The sequence below is a fragment of the Schistocerca americana genome, chromosome 3 (genome assembly GCF_021461395.2).
Source record: "Schistocerca americana isolate TAMUIC-IGC-003095 chromosome 3, iqSchAmer2.1, whole genome shotgun sequence".
NCBI classification, from domain to species: domain Eukaryota; kingdom Metazoa; phylum Arthropoda; class Insecta; order Orthoptera; family Acrididae; genus Schistocerca; species Schistocerca americana.
Window position 1 is genome coordinate 781665549 of NC_060121.1, and position 21512 is coordinate 781687060.

Below are 21512 nucleotides of genomic sequence, written 5' to 3' on the forward strand. Positions count from 1 at the left end.
TGGAGCTGATGATGACATATAGCCCCTAGTGCGATATCAGTTACAGCGGATCTACAACAAACTAAGTTTAAGACCGTGCTACAAGATGTACGCAGTAAATTAAAAGACGTGAGACAGGAAAAGTGGGTAACATTTTCTTTAGGCCACATTAAACCCGCTTGTTTGTACCTTAAAATGGAACCGTATCTTCTCATACCGTTTATAGTGTAACTGACGATACAATTTCGAAAAGAGTCTTCTCGTGTATTCAACTTGATTCAGCTGCGGACCCAAAAGAGCACATTGTTATGTTACAGGTGAAATAACGGTCAGTAAATGCCAAGAGGAATTCGGGAACACAAGGCAAGTGTTCAAGCCATGTAGAAAACTAGGAAAATAAGAAGATAAGCTGTTGAACCACATGGCAATAAAGAAACGAAGACAGCAGTATAGTCATGCGAGATTTCTTCGGCAGTACGTTACGTTTTTTTTCAGTATCAGCGACGCAAAGTTTCGTCGGTAATCAAGAGTATGTACCTGTTCAGATCGCTCATTGTTCCTTCCGATGATAGAGCTGCATTTCAAGTACATTGTACAGTGAATGCAGAAACAACAAGTAAATAGTGATTTTCTGAGAACAGTCTTACTGTTACTTTACGTATTACAAGCCTGGTAGATATTTGTTGGACAGGGAAACGAAATACATGTGGCACAATTTTATGATCGTATGTAAATTGAAAGTGATGTTACAAAAGAAGCAGCTTACTACGCGATCGGAGTTTCCTTATCCAAATATTCACTGGATCTCCCTCCACAAGAATTCATCTTATTGAAGAGAATGGCGTTATCTACAACATCCGCCAAGAAATTAAAACGCAATCTCAGTCCTATCGCGGCTTATATTCAGTGACTGTCCTATCGCTCATTGCATCCCCCCCCCCTCACCCCGCCTGTTCCCACCATAGAGTTCATCGTTTCTTTAAACAAAACCCCCATCTCGCCAGCTCAGACAATTCCATAGACGCCTCAGTCAGGTGTATTGATAGTGCACTAGAGACAAATGTCACCAGCAGCCCAGTTGATAGCCATATTTTCACGACCAAACACCCCTCACAAAGGCTCAACCTTGCCACCCGTTCTATTTCCTGTCTCTATACATATGCCGCATATTCCAGCAATGAGATCCATTTCCTCAAAAACCGCCTCGATAATCTTGCTCCTTCCTCACCTACTGACATTTTCCTACTAGCTTAACCCATACAGCTAGTGTAACACTCTCTCATCAACTGCAAATCTTTCACAGCGAAATTTTTAAACTCCCAGATTCCGCGATTTCTTCTGCGTGATCTTGCCTGCTTCCTTCCTCTTCCTTTGTAATGACTCCCTGTTCTCACTTTCCTATTTCTTACTTCTCATTACAAAAATATGACCTAGAAATCCCCATCATACTCCGAATTCCATCGTTCTTAACCACATATCCTTCACACAAAACACGCCCCATACTTCAATCTTCTCTATACTTCCATACAATCATTAAGAGTCTGCGGCCCACCGCAACAGCTACATACATAGCAGTTTTCGAAAATCGTTAATCTTGTCTATCATTTAAATATTTGAGGTTTAGGTAAATGTTTGCTCATGTTTAAATTGCGGTCGTTTCATTTCTATAACAGAACAGACTTCTGTGGTTACTGTGATCCGCACTCTCCTATGAGGAGCTGGGAAAAATTTTAAATCACAATAAAGAAAAGTAAATCATTTGAAAATACAGTTTTTTTCGGTTTACGCAAGTCATCTTCGACCCTCGCTAACTCAGATGTCGGAAGTACAACGAAAGACGGTAATTTTTCTGCTTTGATAAGTAACGTAATAATATGTAAAATCAAGTATGTATTTAAAAGATACGTAAGTGAAACTACCCTCATAGTCGTTTTTAGGCCAAAAATAAAGTTAGCAGCATACAAACTTTTACGAGATTCCCAGTTCGCTCGAATGAGCCTTGTTCTAAAAACCAATCCACAAATGTAATAATACTGAGATGACAAAGGTCATGGGGTACCTCCTGATATCGTGTCGGACCTCCTTTTGGCGAGCATCGTGCAGCAACTCGATGTGGCATGGACTCAAGAATCCATTGGAAGTCCACTGCAGAAATACTGAGACATGCTGCCTCTATGGTCGTCCATAATTGCGAAAGTGTTGCCGGTGCAAAATTTAGTGCACGAACTGACCTCTCCATTACGACCCATATATGTTCGGTGGGATTCATGTCGGGCGATCCGATGGCCAAATCATTCGCTCGAATTGTCCAAAAAGTACTTCAAACCAATCGCAACAATTGTGGTTCGGTGACATGGCGCATTATCATCCATAAACATGAATGTCTTCAAGTGATCTCTTAGTAACGAACATAACCATTTCCAGTCAATGATCGGTTCAGTCGGACCAGAGGACTGCCCACACCATTATGGAGCGACGACCAGCTTGTACAGTGCCTCGTTGACAACTTGGGTCCATGGCTTCGTGAGGTCTACGCCACACGCGAATCTTGCCATCAGGTCTTACCAACTGAAATCGGGACTCATCTGGACCAGGACGCGGTTCTCCAGTTGTCTAGGATCCAACCGACGTGGTCACGAGCCCAGAAGAGGCGCTGCAGGCGGTGCCGTACTGTTAACAAAGGCACTCGCGTCGGTCGTTTGCTGCCATAGCCCATTAATGCCAAATTTGGCCGCACTATCCCAAATGATACGATCGTCGTACGTTCACACTGATTCCTGCGGTTATTTCATGCAGTGTTGCTTGTCTGTTAGCACTGAAAACTTCACGCAGACGCCTCTATTCTCGATCGTTAAGTGAAGGCCGTCGGCCACTGCGTCGTCCGTGGTGATAGGTAATACCTGAAATTTGTTATTCTCGGTACACTCTTGACACTGTGGATCTCAGAATATTGAATTGTCAAACGATTTTCGAAATGCTATGTCCCTTGGGTCTAGCTCCAACTACCACTGCGCGTTCAAAGTCTATTAAATCCCGTCGTGCGGCTGCAGTCTCGTTGGAACCCTTTTCACGCGAATCACCTGAGTAAAACTGACATCACCGCCAATGCGCAGACCATTTATACCTTGTGTACGCGACGCTGTCTCCATCTGTGTATGTGTATATCGCTATGCAATGCCCTTTGTCAACCTCAGTGTATTATCTTATTCTCATGATCCCTACACAAGACAATGAAAAGTTCCTTTAGGCCGCTCTTCAGAGCTCGTGTGGCGTCGCGCGAAGTCACGACTTCGCACAGAATCCATGCACTCATGCGTTGTGCGGCGAGCGAGGCAAATGGCGCATCGTGCTGCTACTTGGATTTAAGTGGAAACGTTTATGGGCGGACCTGGATTTATTCTCTGCCGGCCCCTGTGGCCGAGCGGTTCGAGGCGCTTCAGTCTGGAACCGCGAGACCGTTACGGTCGCAGGTTCGAATCCTGCCTCGGGCATGGGTGTGTGTGATGTCCTTAGGTTACTTAGGTTTAAGTAGTTCTAAGTTCTAGGGGACTGATGACCTCAGACGTTAAGTCCCATAGTGCTCAGAGCCATTTGAACTTATTCTCTGCTAACTGCTAAAGTATCAAATCAATATAAAAAAGGTCACCATCCTCGCTCAGACCCGCGAGACAGGGTGAAACTTCTCACTACCCGTATGTCAATAAAGCGCTGTAGCAATCCAACTACGAGAAACGTTCCAGAAGTTTTTGAAAGAGAAGATGGTACACCAGTTGACACAAATAAGCACCATATGAACCCAAACCCATTTCTGGCCCAACGACGGAAAGTGTGTCAGTGGCAGGAGAATTATGCATGCGCAGAGAGCTAAAGGAGAGAAAGTAGCAGCAGACCGATGTGCCTGAGGTTATTCGAGCACACAGCACGATGGCAAGACGGACGTGTACTGACAACGTGGTCGCCAATGGCAGTGCGTGCTGTTATCAGGAATGGATGGACGTGTGGAACTTATGTGTCCAGCACCCCCACACAACAGGTCTTACTCATAATAACATTCATCGCTTGAGGTGGGGGAGATTGGATCACCCGGCCTCCAGTCCCGATCTTGCCCCATCTGACTTTGACGTGCATTAAAAGCCATCACCTGCAAGCCAATGCTGAGCTGGAGCAGGCTGTGCGACAACTGCTGGCACTGCAGGGCATCGACTTTTACCAGAGTGGTTTCTGCAAACTGACTGCATGCTGCGACAAATCTCTCAATGTCGGTTGCCACTATGTCGAAAAATAGTGCAATTTGTATAGTTCACGATGGCATGGTGTATTTGTTTTTGCCAATAAAGTGAAAAAAATGATGAACATTACTTTTGGTACGTCTCTCGTACTTTCAGAAAGATTTAGAGACTGGAGTGGGACATTTTCACCGCAAAACGTTCATTCATAGCCTCCAACTGGTCACTAGCAATGTCTGTTGACAATCTTCACGCAACACTGCAGTTCACTCTCGAAAAAGTCTCACAAAACACCACCATCGGATTTACACGGCCACAAATGAAATACGCAGACACGAATTAATCCTAGCAAAGTATATATTTCTTATCCAACAGCATTTCCAGCCAGGTAATAGATCCACCGGCTGGGTCCCGCCTGAGGATCGAGTCCTCCCTCGGGCATGGCTGTGTGTGTTTGTCCTTAGGATAATTTAGGTTAAGTAGTGTGATGACCTTAGCAGTTAAGTCCCATAAGATTTCACACACATTTGAAATTTTTTTTGAATAGATCCACGCTAGGAACAGTCCTTGCTCACGAATCCGGAACAATAGCTAAGAAAAACCATTTTCTAGTGCTGTGTAGGCCTTCCGGAGAAGTAACTTCCTAGATAACTACAGACTTCCGAAACGAAAAGTACTTTCAAACTCAAACTCTGTCCCAGAGCGCCCACGGCTTGTCACTTCAACATCACGAGCGCTGCTGGCAGACGCATCGAGCCCGCAGGCTCCAGACCGGTCACAAACTTGTTTTAACTACATGCCTTCAGGCGGTCCTACTCAGGAGCAGATTGTAGGTAATTTCACTGGTCACTGCCTGTTCGCGCTAACAGCACTTCTGCAAGGTCATACTTCCCGTAAGAACGTTAGGAATATTGGAAACCACCACCTGTGTTGGGAAATACACTCATCGAAAAAAATCGGAACACCAAAAAGTGATTAATGTAGAGTAATGAAATTTCGGGAATACATTTGTCTAGATAACATATTTAGGTGACTGACATTTCAAGATTATAAGTTAATATAAACACTAGATAAGCCACTGCAAATGTGAAATGCCGGTACATTAATAACCCGTGTAACCCCCAGAATGTTGAATGCAAGCATGCAGACGTCCATGCATTGCGTTGTACAGGTGCCGAATGCCAGTTTTTTGGATGAAATTTCATGCCTGTTGCACTTGGTCGGTCGATACAGGGACAGCTTATGCTGTTTGTGGTTGACGCTGGAGTTGCTCTCCCATGATGTCTCACATATGTTCGATTGGAGACAGATCTGGTGCTGTTGACATTCTGTAGAGCATGTTGGGTTGCAACTGCGATATGTGAGCGGGAGTTATCCTATTGGAAAGCAATCCCTGGAATGCTGTTTATGAATGGGAGGAACAGGTCGAATCACGAGACTGACATACACATTTGCAGCGAGAGTGCGTGGGATAACAACGAGAGTACTCCTGCTCCCGTACTTAATCACACCCCAGACCATAACTCGAGGTGTAGGTCCAGTGTGTCTAGCACGCAGACTGTTTGGTTGCAGGTCCTCAACTGGCGTCCTCCTAACCAATACACGGCCATCACTGGCACCGAGAAAGAACCAGCTTTCATCAGAAATGACAATAAAACTCCACCCTGCCCTCCAATGATCTCTCGCTTGACGCCACTGAAGTCGCAAAGGGCGGTGGTTTGGGATCAGTGGCGTTTGGATCGAAGCTGTCCTTGAAGTAACTAATTGTAACAGGTGGTTGTGTCACTGTGGTACCAACTGCTGCTCAAATTGCTGTTGCAGATGCATTACGGTGCGCGAGAGGCATATGCCGAACACGGTGGTGTTCCCCCCTCGGTATTGTCACGTGGCCGTCCACAGCCTCCGTCCCGTGACACCGCAGCCAGCAATCATGTACAGCGGCTACATCCCTGCCAAGGTTTCTTGCAGTATCGCAGAAGGAACATCCAGCTTCTCATAGCCCTATCACACGACCTCGTTCAAGTTCTGTGCGGGTTGATAATGGTGTCCCTGTGGTTAAAGACACTCTTCACCAACATCAACTCACCGTATACAGTCTCTAAGGTAACTAACTCTCATGACCGTTACAGAGTGTAGTTGAAGCAGACCTCATTTACATCCTCATAGTGCGCTACTAACGCCACTGTTGTGCGACTGGCGTGAAATCTGAATAGACATTATCTTTCAGATGTAGAAACACACCTGCCAACTTTCGTTTATGTTGTGCAACTCCTTCTTGGTGTTGCGAATTTTTTTCCGTCACTGTATAGTCGCCCATGAAGTCGGTCTAGTCTGCTCTGAGCAGCATTCATTTAGGAGAATTAAGAAGAGACCAGCCCATCATCTTCGAAGCCGAACAAAACTCCTCTTCTCCCCGCAGAGCGGAAGCTGGCCGTTGCGACTACAATAGCGCCCAGAACTAGCAGCCAGACCGAGGCCCGCAAATGATATCTTTCAACACACGGTGGTGATAGCAGACTTCTTTCTCGTGCCGGACGAAATAACACTTGTCGGCTCAGTGGTCGGTTTTTACAACGGAACTGTCCAATTCGACATGTCGAAATGTGTGCTGACTTTTTTATACAGAAGGAATACACCGAAAGAAACACACTGTACAAATTTTAGCTGCTAAGACACGTTGCAAGTATTTTTTTAAATGCTGAAATTTGCAAAATTCTTAGCCCGACAGGTGGCTGGAGATATGTACACACCAGCTGTAGCTGTAGCGGACAGCACGTGCGCAACATGGAGAGTACATTTCCTTGGTTGACGCAAAAAATGGTTCAAATGGCTCTGAGCACTATGGGACTGAACTTCTGAGGTCATTAGTCCCCTAGAACTCAGAACTAGTTAAACCTAACTAACCTAAGGACATCACACACATCCATGCCCGAGGCAGGATTCGAACCTGCGACCGTAGCGGTCTCGCGGTTCCAGACTGCAGCGCCTAGAACCGCACGGCCACTTCGACCGGCTGCTTGACGCATATCAGTAAACAGATAACACGGCACAACGCGATCGTAATTTGTAAAACGTCGGTTTCTGTTGAGAGCTTCTCGGAGACAACTGTTCATAGTTATATTCGCTCAGGCAACTTCTTTAATATCCATAATAACATAATGATTATCTGTCGCCTTTGCGGTGTTGCTACTTGTTAACACTGGAGATGAAACTGAATTAATTTTCTTTGTGATTTCTTGGTACATGCTTGCTAACAGCATCTGTCTTTATGTAGGTTGCAGAGTTTTACAGTAAAGTGGACTCCAGTTAATATTTGCAATCTTGCAAAGATGAAAGACATGGTATCAAATCGAAATCACCTACTTCTCGTGAACACCTAAATATGTTATTTATTAGTTAATTTTTTGGACATTCATTCCAGTGATGTCGACATTTCATTGGACATTGTGGAAACATTAGAAGAAACATGAAATAACTTGGACGATTCCATGAACTGTGGTCTGAACGATAATTTTCTGTTAGTTGAAGTCGAGAAGCAAAACAGGGTACCTTCCACGCCCAAGGAAAACGAGTACCTTAACAGCTGCCAGTGAGAGAGAAAAGGCAAAATTATTTCATGAAACAAAGAAGGGAGAAAACTCTTACGCAGTGCGTAAAATGTGATCATGAAGTGCCTAAATGGAAGATAGATTTACCGAAGTATGAAATTCGCGAAGGTGTGAAAGAAAAACTGTTTCAAAGATTTAGAACTGCCCGTGAGAGTCAATGCTCTGTAACGGAGGGAGATCTACGAGGCTGGGCGCTCTGAATTGCAAGTCAGATGCATATAACTGATTTCCAGGCTTCTTCGACCTGTTGAAACACATTCGGGAAATTATATGGAAAAAGAAATCACAAAATTACGAAGTTTACCCCAATTAAACTGTAGAGGAGATAAACCGCTTTTATAAGCGTTTCTTCATGTGGCGTGAGTGAGTAAGTTTTTTAAAAAATACTTGCAGTACGCCCAAGAAGCCAAAATTTTGTCAGTACATTTCTTTCCGTGTATTCTTTGGTTCATATGGCTCTGAGCACTATGGGACTTAACTGCTGATGTCATCAGTCCCCTAAAACTTAGAACTACTTAAACCTAACTAACCTAAGGACATCACACACATCTGGTCGTGCGGTAGCGTTCTCGCTTCCCACTCCCGGGTTCCCGGGTTCGATTCCCGGCGGGGTCAGGGATTTTCTCTGCCTCGTGATGGCTGGGTGTTGTGTGCTGTGCTTAGGTTAGTTAGGTTTAAGTAGTTCTAAGTTCTAGGGGACTTATGACCACAGCAGTTGAGTCCCATAGTGCTCAGAGCCATTTGAACCATCACACACATCCATGCCCGAGGCAGGATTCGAACCTGGGACCGTAGCGGTCGCGCGGTTCCAGACTGTAGCGCCTAGAACCGCTCGCCCACTACGGCCGGCTGTGTATTCTTCCCGCGTGTAAAATTTCGGGGTAAGTTTCGGCACATCGGATCGGACCACTCCTTCGTTAGATTTACTTCTGGAGGAGGACGACTGGATACTACAACCCAGACAAAATATTAGATCACTTTATTATAAATTGAACAATATGTAATACCTGACTTTGAAACAATCCATGTCCGTATGAATGTCTATTTGTTACTGTCACTGAACACCAATTTATCACTTGATACAGTACAGGATAATAGTCTCTTCCCTCAAAGTTCAATTCACTATAAATCTTGCTACATGGTTCTGTGCAATACAACTCTCGCAGTGCTTGCTGTAGTGAGATAAAGCTGGCGTCTTCAGCGATGACTGCAGAGTTGGGTTCAGCGACACTCCACTCTGACGTAAGGATACTGGGTACTTTTCCGGCTCAATATCATGTAAAAATTAACATCTATTTCTTTCAGGCACTGTTTATAATGTATAAGTTTTACAGATTTTTTTGTTGATATCAGGTAATGCAGCACACTTTCTAAACAAATTAAAAGTATTTTGAATATTTTTGAACATGCTTACGGTTTCTGAAAAAAATTACAAAGAAATTGATGCAATCTTTTTTTCCAAAATGCTTCCTCAAATTGAGGTACCACATACAACTTGCGGGAAATTGCGAATGAAGATATGGGCCCAATTAAACTGTGCTTCAGAACATTCCTGAAGCATAGTCTTCACCCTGCAGCATTTCTTCATCTTCAAGCTTCCTCTTGGGATTCCTTTTACCACTTATTGCTTCTGTGGTAACTTAAAGAGCGAATCTTTCAGCTTCATGCACCCGTTGTCTGTCACACGCAAGCAACTGACCTTCCGTATTAGAGCCACATTTTATGCCTAAATTTCTCAGGACTTCCAACCTTCCTATCACTCCATCATTGAAACATATCACTGCATCTAGTACACCAACTTTTAATGTATTTAGCCCTACAAAAGCATTCTTGGCTAAGCTTTCCCATATGCAATGGTTGAAACTTTCAATTGTATTCTGAGTGCCCCCATGAAGACATTTACTAAACGAAACAGGGTCACTCAGATCTCTAAAAATTGGTTTTATTTCATTCATAACAGGTTCAGTAATAAAATGCTTATGATGGTATATGTGACCACTTTCTTTTCCTTTTGGTAACCACACCAAGAATCTGCTCCTTTAGGGCAAAATCCGTGAACAGGATGGTCATCTGTGGACAACTTATGAAAGTAGGTGGCCCATACAGCTTTTCTCATTGCTGTAACATCATTCAGAGGCGCATTTCGTCTAATGGCCAGTCCATAATAACTCTGAAGAAGGTCTATTTCAGTTTCTGTCAATCTGCCTCGGCCAGACAGAGATTTTCCATCAGATAGCAACTTTCCTTTCATTTCTCTTCGTAGCTTCCTCAATCTAGCACCCACCCTCTTTTGCACATGTCCACAACACTCCAGTTTTATTACCAAGGTATCACCACAAACATTGAACTCATTAATTTTATTGAAAGCTATAGAGTCCCCATCGCCTAGGTACTTCGTATATCTAACGTTATAAAAGGGCATCGACCTCTGAAATGTTTTTAGAGCTCCATCACACTCCATACCTCCACTGTAACCATCATAATTCTTAGAACACTGATGTTCAATATGTCCTTCATAGTTACCATGGCACGTGTGGCAGTACTTAGGTAAGCGCTCAACATCAACAACTTTTCTATTCTCGAGAGAAGTAGCACTTCCTCGACGTTGTCATGCTCAATCAAGTGCAACAGCAGTGTCCTTGGTTCCACTGATATTTACAGTTTCTTCTATTGCACGTTTCATAGATGCTTTAGAGACAACCGTCAAGGTACCTAAAAGTATTTTTATGTATTTGCTGAACCTACTGGGAAGAGGAGGAAGCTCCATCAAACCATAAAAAGTTTGGGCAGCCTTTTTTTCTTTTTCCTATTGCACACATTGCATACACTAACTTCAAATTCACATCATATGAATTATGCACAAAGTTCGAAGTCATTTGCGAGGTAGATTTATTGCAGGATCTACACAGAACAACTAATTTTGATGCTAAACCCTTCCTGATACTTTGTTGTTCAGTTATATCCAGACAGCCTACACCATCGCATTGTTTTCATTTCGCCACTTCCTTTATCAAAGAAGATAAGATGCCCATATCAACAACAACAAATCCACTACAAACAGCGTCACTGTTAACATAAAAATTTGAATCAGCAGGAGGCGTGCCATGTGGGAGTTCCTTCCCTGAAAAAGTGATACACAGGTTACTTTCAAGAGTGTGGCTTGCTTTGTTTGTAAACTGGTTACCATGAAACTTCCTTTTATTGATTTCTTGATGCGTGGCATAGTTCGTATTTATTGCATACTAAAAGATATGTACTTCCACAAATATATGTAGCACTTGGGCAACAAACATTCTGTAACACGTGAACAAACTGCTTCAGCGAACCAAAAGTAAATACTGGCAAAGATAATCATTTACAGACATTAAAAACCTGCACTTTTGCCAACATATACAACGAATCATACGTATAACCGCTGGAAGCAGAAAGTTCACAGTTATTTTTGAAATAATACTGGTTTCTGTAACAGAAATAAAGTGGGCGTGGCGGCATACACGACCGTAACTTTAAAATTCGGTATATATGTCATTTTTCATTTGAAACCCTATAATGTATATATCAATGTAATCAGGAAAGACTAAAGAATTTAATAAAGTCATACTACCCTGTAAACGTAAGTAAGCATGCCGCAGCGGGTCCGAGAGTGAACTGTTGTGGTCGTCGCTCTGTCTAGCAGAGACCATACTCGTGGCTCCGTCGCGGGGGTACAGACTTTGTCTTCGTACCTCGTTCTTCGGACGCCACCACATTGTTTGATTACAAGCTCTAAATCTTCGCAACAAAGTTTCGCGACAACTACGTCCCCTTTCCTCCAAAGATTCCCATTTACGTTCGCACAGCATCTCTATTATATTTTTCATAAAGGCTACACCGGCCTGTTAAATCTTCGCTGCGCGTCTCTGAATTCGATGGATTTTGCCATACCTACTTGACAAGAACTCAAACGCCGTAACGCACTATAGCAATTACCGCACTAGGGCCCTGTAAGCGATTTGCTTTAGTTATGGAAACGCTGACTTTCCTGAGAATTCCCCCCTCCCCTCCCACCCCTTTCTACAAACTCGTAGTCTTCCATCCGCTTCTCGTAAGATTTTATCTGGTCGCCCCAGTTCATGCTGCGTTTTGGTATTCCCTTTAAATACTATATTACGAGGGTAGTTCAATAAGTAATGCAACACATTTTTTTTCTGAAACAGGGGTTGTTTTATTCAGCATTGAAATACACCAGGTTATTCCCCAATCTTTTAGCTACACAACACTATTTTTCAACGTAATCTCCATTCAATGCTACGGCCTTACGCCACCTTGAAATGAGGGCCTGCATGCCTGCATAGTACCATTCCACTGGTCGATGTTGGAGCCAACGTCGTACTGGCGTTAGGTCGGGTGAACGTGGAGGCCATGCAAAGCAAGGCCTGTCATTCGGCCCCTTGCGGTCTATCCAGCGCTTGGGAAGAACTCTGCTATAGACTTGATGTGTGCCGTGTGACAAATGGTGCTCACATTGAACATTTATAAGGTTCTTGGTAAAACTGTGAGTCGCTCTTTCATTTGACATATCATTTATAGCTGTAAGTTTAATATAATAAATATTATAAAGCGATAAAACCCCGACGTTCATTTATAAACACCTTGTACATGGAAATAACCCAGAGTCCTTGGCTTCATTGAAGCTCTCACCAGGTGCACGTAAACGTACAATACTTTTACAGAGTGAAACAACAAAAAACAAATAAAATTTGTAAGCTACCACTTTCATTTCTCTTCGCCCACTCATGATACAGCATTATATAAGTGCGTTTGTATATATTTGTTTGCATTTCTTATATAAAATCTTTAACTGTCTTAGACATAGTTATCAGGATATAGTCAGAACCTCAATTATTGTATATTTTTCTGTAATCCAGAAAAAAGTGCTCACATACAGTTAAATGTGGTCGATAACTGAATATGCTTTCAGGTATCCTTAACGTCAGTCAAACTTTTTTTTCATATATAATTTACTTCACGACTATGTCGACGATCTTCTGCTTGCATAGCGGCTCTCTATGAAAAAATACATATGAACATTTTGTATAAACAAACTGTATATCGATTTTGTATTTTTAAACATATTACTGTATGATATGTCTGGCACTTTACATTAAATTGTGTACATACTACGAGGTGCATTCAAGTTCTAAGGCCTCCGATTTTTTTTCTCCGGACTGGAAAGAGATAGAAACATGCGCATTGTTTTAAAATGAGGCCATGTTCATTGATCAATACGTCCCAGAGATGGCAGCACCGTACGGCAGATGAAATTTTACCGCCAGCGGCGAGAATGAGAACTGTTTTAAATACTTAAAATGGCGACGTTTTCTGAATTTGCGTGGTGTGAAACCAACTGAAATTCATCGATAGTTGAAGGAGACGTGGTGATGGAGTTATGGATGTGTCGAAAGTGCGTTCGTGGGTGCGACAGTTTAATGAAGGCAGAACATCGTGTGACAAACCGAAACAACCTCGGGCTCGCACAAGCCAGTCTGACGACATGATCGAGAAAGTGGAGATAATTGTTTTGGGGGATCGCCGAATGACTGTTGAACAGATCGCCTCCAGAGTTGGCATTTCTGTGGATTCTGTGCACACAATCCTGCATGACGACCTGAAAATGCGAAAAGTGTCATCCAGGTGGGTGCCACGAATGCTGACGGACGACCACATGGCTGCTCATGTGGCATGTTGCCAAGCAGTGTTGACGCCCAACGACAGCATGAATGGGACTTTCTTTTCGTCGGTTGTGACAATGGATGAGACGTGGATGCCATTTTTCAATCCAGAAACAAAGCGCCAGTCAGCTCAATGGAAGCACATAGATTCACCGCCACCAAAAAAATTTCGGGTAACCGCCAGTGCTGAAAAAATGATGATGTCCATGTTCTGGGACAGTGAGGGCGTAATCCTTACCCATTGCGTTCCAAAGGGCACTACGGTAACAGGTGCATCCTACGAAAATGTTTCGAAGAACAAATTCCTTCCTGCACTGCAACAAAAACGTCCGGGAAGGGCTACGCGTGTGCTGTTTCACCAAGACAACGCACGCGCACATCGAGCTGATGTTACGCAACAGTTTCTTCGTGATAACAACTTTGAAGTGATTCCTCATGCTCCCTACTCACCTGACCTGGCTCCTAGTGACTTTTGGCTTTTTCCAACAATGAAAGACACTCTCCGTGGCCGCACATTCACCAGGCGTGCTGCTTTTGCCTCAGCGATTTTCCAGTGGTCAAAACAGACTCCTAAAGAAGCCTTCGCCGCTGCCATGGAATCATGGCGTCAGCGTTGGGAAAAATGTGTACGTCTGCAGGGCGATTACGTCGAGAAGTAACGCCAGTTTCATCGATTTCGGGTGAGTAGTTAATTAGAAAAAAAATCGGAGGCCTTAGAACTTGAATGCACCTCGTATAGTCAGATGTAGTGCACTATCAGAGTGTCAAATATTTATCGCCTACACCATCGATTGGCTGTAGCTATCTTGCAGCTTTCATATTTTTATGTGCAGTACTTTGTGATGTACTCTACATCTATTTTTAAACTACAGCGCATTTTATTCGTTTTTTTTATTGTTTCGCTCTGCCAAAAGTACTGAATGTTTACTGAGTTGCCGCCTGGTGGCAACTTCTATGAACCAAAAGTCGGTGCACACAGTAGAATCCGCGCAGGGTACCGTGGCCGGTAGATGCACAGTAGGCAGGGCATGGGTTGGGGGAGCGGTAGTGGTGGGGATTACCGGCAGACGCTGTAGGGGAAATGCCCATTGCTGGAGGGGAAGGGCTGTTCTAAACAGACGCCTACACTCACGTTTTTTCTAAATATTAAGTGGGGTCTCTCCACACCCACACTTGCATGACGATCATTCAAAAAGATGTCACCTCTGCCTTGGATCGTATCTAAAAAGGAGTCCACCGAAAATGCAGCAGTCTATTTCCGCCTGGCTTCTTAACGATTTCTAACTTTCAGAGAACCATCATGAGTGGTGAATGTTGAGTAAAACCTACACATTTCTCTTGTTGCCATGTTAAAATTTTCTTCCTTCGGCAAAACTCATCGGAGTTTACACACTGTCACCTCACTAACACGTTGCACAGACGGAACTGCGAGAAAATTCTCAAACATTAGTTCATTAAGTTTATTAAGTGAGGAACAGAGGGAAAGTAAGGTCAATGTCTTATGAAGATGCACATCCTCGATAGAAAATAAACGTGTAATACCTTCACTTATGTTGTGCCAGAAGCCACAGCATTTCTCGTTTCATCAGATATCAGAGGCTCTTAAAAATTACATTGAAAAAGTCTGTAATTGGTGGAATAACACGGCAAAAAATGAAGTTTTGCATAATAATCATACGGAAAAATACTCTCCTCTTTGCGTGCTGTCATTTGCGAAAATCTCATTTCCATACCTCAAACCATTTATGAAATATGAGGAATGTCGTGGATATTTCACTCTGGCTTTATCGCTGGAGACCGAGCGAGATGGTGCAGTGGTTAGCACACTGGACTTGCATTAGGGAGGACGCAGGTTCAAACCCTCGTTCGGCCATCCTGATTTAGGTTTTCCGTGATTTCCCTAAATAGCCTCAGGCAAATGTCGGGATGGTTCCTCTGAAAGAGCATGGCCGACTTCCTTCCCTAATCCGATGGGATTCATGACCTCGCTGTTTGGACCCCTTCCTTCAAATCAACCAGTCTTTTGCACAAAGAAATCGAATTCAGCGCGCACATCTATCTGCATCGCCGGCCAGAGTGGCCGTGCGGTTCTGGGCGCTACAGTCTGGAACCGAGCGACCGCTACGGTCGCAGGTTCGAATCCTGCCTCGGGCATAGATGTGTGTGATGTCCTTAGGTTAGTTAGGTTTAATTAGTTCTAAGTTCTAGGCGACTGATAACCTCAGAAGTTAAGTCGCATAGTGCTCAGAGCCATCTATCTGCATCTATACTCCAGAATGCAACTCACGCTGCGTAGCGAAGGGTACTTCCAGCGCCACCCCACCCCCCTTCCCCTCGATTAACCTCCGTATTATCTCTAATTTCTAGGAATTTCTCGATGTGGTCATTTCGCGAGACGTACGTGAGAGGAAGTAATATGTTGCCCGACTCTTACCGGAGCGTAAGGTAGGATGGGGCTTTCTGAATCGAGGGGTTTTGTGGAAACAAATAAGATAATATTCTACTGCTCAGCCCGTGCGTACAACTCGGATGCCAGTATGTTCCAGGATCGTTGCTAGACAAGTCATTCACAAGCGTCAAGGAGCTGCTTCCAAATTGTATAGAATCCACACGACGCATCACCCAGAAGGAAAGGTAAGACAGAACTACTTACAACAAAGCGAGATACAGTATTAAGTCTGTTTAAAATAAGGTCTATTGTTGAAATACATGAATGCTAATTATAAATCTTTCCGCTGCAAGTTATATGGGATCCACCAGGTCGGTCAACAGAGCAACCAGCGACATCAGTCCCCTAGAACTTAGAACTACTTAAACCTAACTAACCTAAGGACATCCCACACATCCATGCCCGAGGCAGGATTCGAACCTGCGACCGTAGTGGTCGTGCGGTTCCAGACTGTAGCGCCTAGAACCGCTCGGCCACTCCGGCCGGCTCATGTAGTTCAATTATACACAATAATCCATCCGTCTCCATTATCAAATTTGTTTTGGAAAAATTTTCAACGTGTAAGGAGGAAATCTTGTGAAGGGATTTCAGTGGACTAGAACTTTCCCCTTCAATCCTAATAAAATACCATCATACAAATTTCTTCCTTCGTCCAGATTCCTGAATGACGAGTATCGTTCTTTTGCCACACAATCAGAAGTAAACTCAGGCCCTGCAACTCCTTCTAATCCACCTAGAAATTCGGAAAGACAGAGCTCAGCAACATCATCTTCATTTGTTTTTCCAACCCCAACGAAAACCACCTGTAACACATGTGCGAGGGGAGAGAAGAATCCATTTTGCCATCTGACTTCACTAGCTCGTCGCAGTCTTACAACAGGAAAGAGAAAATTCTATTTTGAAAACTCTCAAAGACAGAAGTTTGAGGGTTGCGGAAATGCGCTACATGTTCAAGACAAACTGTCAAATCCAGAACAGGCTTCGTCTTCATCATCACAAATAGCTGAGTCGGAGGAAAAAAACATACCTTTTGGTTTCTGCAACATAAAATATTACGGCCCTAAATGTGTGAAAAAAGGCGAATCGATCAGTTGTGACAGATGTCAGATGTGATTTCACGAAATTTCTGTGTGTGTGGGGGGGGCTGGGGAGGGGGGGGGGGGGCTGCTGGTCATAAAGAATTCCGCTGCGGTAAATGCACATAACAACTACTGAAGTAACTAAGTGTAATCTTACATTTTGTGTATCTGTATGACGGTTTATCATTATTCGGCGCAGGGCCATTTGCAATTCAAATAACCCCATAAAGTTTTAATTTTTTCTTTGTTTCAAGATTTTAAATTTTGCTATTTACAGTAGAGAAGAATATATCTTCAACCAATGTACGTTTATCATACAAAACTTATAACTATGATAAATTCACCATAACAATTTAACATGCGCAGTAAAATATTCACTACTCCTTTGAGGCCCAAAATTTGAAATGATTCATCTAGCCCCACCTTACCCTATCCTCTTGGAATTTGAATAGTAAATCTCTCCGTGATGCGCAGTACTTATCTCGTACCGTCTGCCACTGGGATTTGTGGAGCATCTCCGTAATGGTCTCGTGCCGACTAAAATGAACCGCGCCGCTCTTCGTTGGATCTTCTCAATCTTCTTTAAATAATCCAAGCCGGCAAGTGTCCCAGACAGATGAGCAATACTTATGAAACGATAAGACAGATGTTTTGTAAAGCCCGATGACTAACATTAATGCCACGAATTACATTTCTCTTAAAATTCTTCCAATGAATCTCAGCGTGACATCTGCTTTTCTTACTGCGATTATCTGTTTAACGTGGTCGTTCCACTTTAGGTCGCTCCGGATGGTTTATTTTGGGCACGAAGGTGCACTCTGCGACTGGCGAGAGCAATGAGTTTCGAAAGACCTTCTTACTTTCACCCACAGTCAAACGGCTACTGAATAAAACAATGAGTCCTCTGAGTCCTGTAGCTTCGTAAATAATCAACAGAGGGAGCTGCACTGCAATATCTTGGCTTTGAAATGCCAATTTTTAAGAATACAGTGTGATCCTATAAAAGTTTAAAAACCCCCGAAGAGACGCAGATGACACCGATACAAGTAATTTAGTAAACACATGGGACCGCAAATGTCGGAGATACCTCAGAAGTGGGTGACGCATTTTGAGCATGTTACGTCACATCTAAAATACGGAGGGTATGTTCGAGCGTCTGCATGAAGGGATGATTAAGTTATGCAATTTGTAACCTCCCCACCGTAATTTTTTAAAGAAAATATAAGTGACAATACTTAACAAATGGGAGCCAAGTGTAACCTCCCTACAAAAATTTTAAAAGAAAAGGACGATACTAATTAGAAATGCTGATGGACATGGCTCTATGCGTAACCTGCCCACAATGAAATGTACTGACAATGGCAACAAAAAATGTGAAATTCGCAATCTGACTCAAATATAAATTCCTGATGAAAAATTAAAGTCCATTCAGTGATAAGAAAATTTAATTAAACCGAAATATCGGTCTTTGGCCCTGTGTAAAACAATCAGAATTAAAGTCTTACCTCAGAATAAATGGATGTCACATATCTGCTCTTGTTGTTGCGCACCGCTTGGAGGAACTGCATTGCAAATAATAATATTCTCTTTTTTTTTGTGATTTTAGTGGAATTTTTCTTCAAAAGAAGTGGAATAAAATGGGAAGTGCAACGAAATCTTGAGTTCAATAAAAAATTAAATTCTTGAGAAAATGCTTTTGAAATAAAAAATTATTATTGGGAGACTTGTTGGAGAATAATTACAATAAATAAAATTTTTCATTATCTAATGATTATATTAATTAACAGTATACCTTATTCCTCATCTTGACCAGTGTTGCCGACCGCCTACATCACACAACCGCACTGGGCTGCTACTACTGACCGACCGCTCTGCATGACGACTACAGACTGAGTACTGCTCTCAACTAGACAGAGCTACAGACTCGCAACGACTGACTGACTGCTACTGACTGAGAACCGCTCGCAACACTCGCGCGGTCAAGCGCATACTCTCTGGTCACAGATGCTACAATGCCTCGCCATCGCTGCTGCGTTACATACGTGTTTCAAATTCTTGCATTCAAGCAAATGGTACATGTTTCGAACATCTTTTGTAAATGTGATCTGTTGTAAAAGTACACTACTGGCCATTAAAATTGCTACACCAAGAAGAAATGCAGATGATAAACGGGTATTCATTGGACAAATATATTATACTAGAACTGACATGTGATTATATTTTCACGCAATTTGGGTGCATAAATGCTGAGAAATCAGTACCCACAACAACCACCTCTGGCCGTAATAATGGGCCTTGATACGCCTGGACATTGAGTCAGAGCTTGGATGGCGTGTACAGGTACAGCTGCCCATGCAGCTTCAACACGATACCACTGTTCATCAAGAGTAGTGACTGACGTAGTGTGACGAGCCAGTTGCTCGGCCACCATTGACCAGACGTTTTCAGTCGGTGAGAGATCTGGAGAATGTGCTGACCAGGGCAGCAGTCGAACATTTTCTGTATCCAGAAAGGCCCGTACAGGACCTGCAACATGTGGACGTGCATTATCCTGCTGAAATGTAGGGTTTCGCAGGAATCGAATGAAGGATAGAGCCACGCGTCGTAACACATCTGAAGTGTAACGTCCACTGTTCAAAGTGCGGTCAATGCGAACAAGAGGTGACCGAGACGTGTAACCAATGGCACCCCATACCATCACGCCGGGTGATACGCCAGTATGGCGATGACGAATACACGATTCCAATGTGCGTTCACCGAGAAGTCGCCAAACACGGATGCGACCATCATGATGCTCTAAACAGAACCTGCATTCATCCGAAAAAAATGACGCTTTGCCATTCGTGCACCCAGGTTCGTCGTCGAGTACACCATCGCAGGCGCTCCTGTCTGTAATTCAGCGTCAAGGGTAACCGCATCCGTGATCTCCGAGCTGATAGTCCATGCTGCTGCAAAAGTCGTCGAACGGTTCGTGCAGATGGTTGTTGTCTTGGATACGTCCCTCTCTGTTGACTCAGGGATCGACACGTGGCTGCACGATCCGTTACAGCCATGCGGATAAGATGCCTGTCATCTCGACTGCTAGTGATACGAGGCCGTTGGGAACCAGCGCGGCATTCCGTATTACTCTCCTGAACCCACCGATTCCATATTCTGCTAACAGTCATTGGATCTCGACCAACGCGAGAAGCAATGTTGCGATACGATAAACTGCAATCGCGGTAGGCTACAATCCGACCTTTATCAAAGTCGGGAACGTGATGGTACGCATTTCTACTCCTTACAAGAGGCATCACAACAACGTTTCACCAGGCAACGCCGGTCAACTGCTGTTTGTGTATGAAAAATCGGTTGGAAACTTTCCTCATGTGAGCACGTTGTAGGTGTCGCCACCGGCGCCAACCTTGTGTGAATGCTCTGAAAAACTGATCATTTGCATATCACAGCATCTTCTTCCTGTCGGTTAAATTTCGCGTCTGTAGCACGTCATCTTCGTGATGTAGCAATTTTAATGGCCAGTAGTGTACTAGTTACAAAAGTGATGTCCTCACTGTAACCAAGGAAAATCTGTTCTCATTTTGAGTTTGTTGCCTTTTGTCCCTTATTTTTTTGTTTTCGGAAGTTATTTAGGCAAGAAAACGTATTTCATTTACTGGTAAGAACGCAGTTCGGAAGCATATACTCATTTACTTGTGACATGATATGGTAGGTTCTTGTAATGGCGTACTTTGCAATAAACCAGCAAAGGCCGTGCAACTGGTGAATAAATTAATACCTCGCTGTCAGCACATAACTGTCTCACGCAAAGAAAAAAAATACTACCGCCAAGACGCAGGACTCCAACCCTGAGCCCCACGTGGAAAAGTCGCGCATACAGGCGCGGAGCCACACCGACGTGTCTTGACTTCGATCGGGATAATCTGGTGCAACGAAATTTAATCACTCCATATTAATTATTTTCTTGATTTTGTGATTTTTTTCCGTCAGTACAGAATATTAACAGAACCGGGCGTTTATCACGCCCTTGCAGTACTACCGAAGTTACTTTTGTATTTGTCGATTTTGCCCTGCAGAGAAAGACGTGTAGATTCCTGGAAGCTTTGAATCCAGCGACGAATATGTTACCCAATCGGATGTAATGAAATTCAACCGTGAATGTGTTATTGGTTGCTGTCATCTTGCGCCATTAGGCGTTCAATTTTTCTGATAATCGATACCAGTACGAGGTTAGGCTTGTAGCTTTTCCAGAAAAATCTGAATTCGGTAATTCCCATACAGATATTATACCGTAGCGGAAAATCCTAATTCCACGAGTAACACCCTTGCTCGTCCCACCCATCATCCCCTCCCCACCAAAAAAGGCTGCTTTAATCGCATAAATTGTCGACTCGTCGGAGCAAACGACGTTACACAAAAAAATGGATTTATTTCGTGCGTCCAGCTACGCACAGCGTTATCTG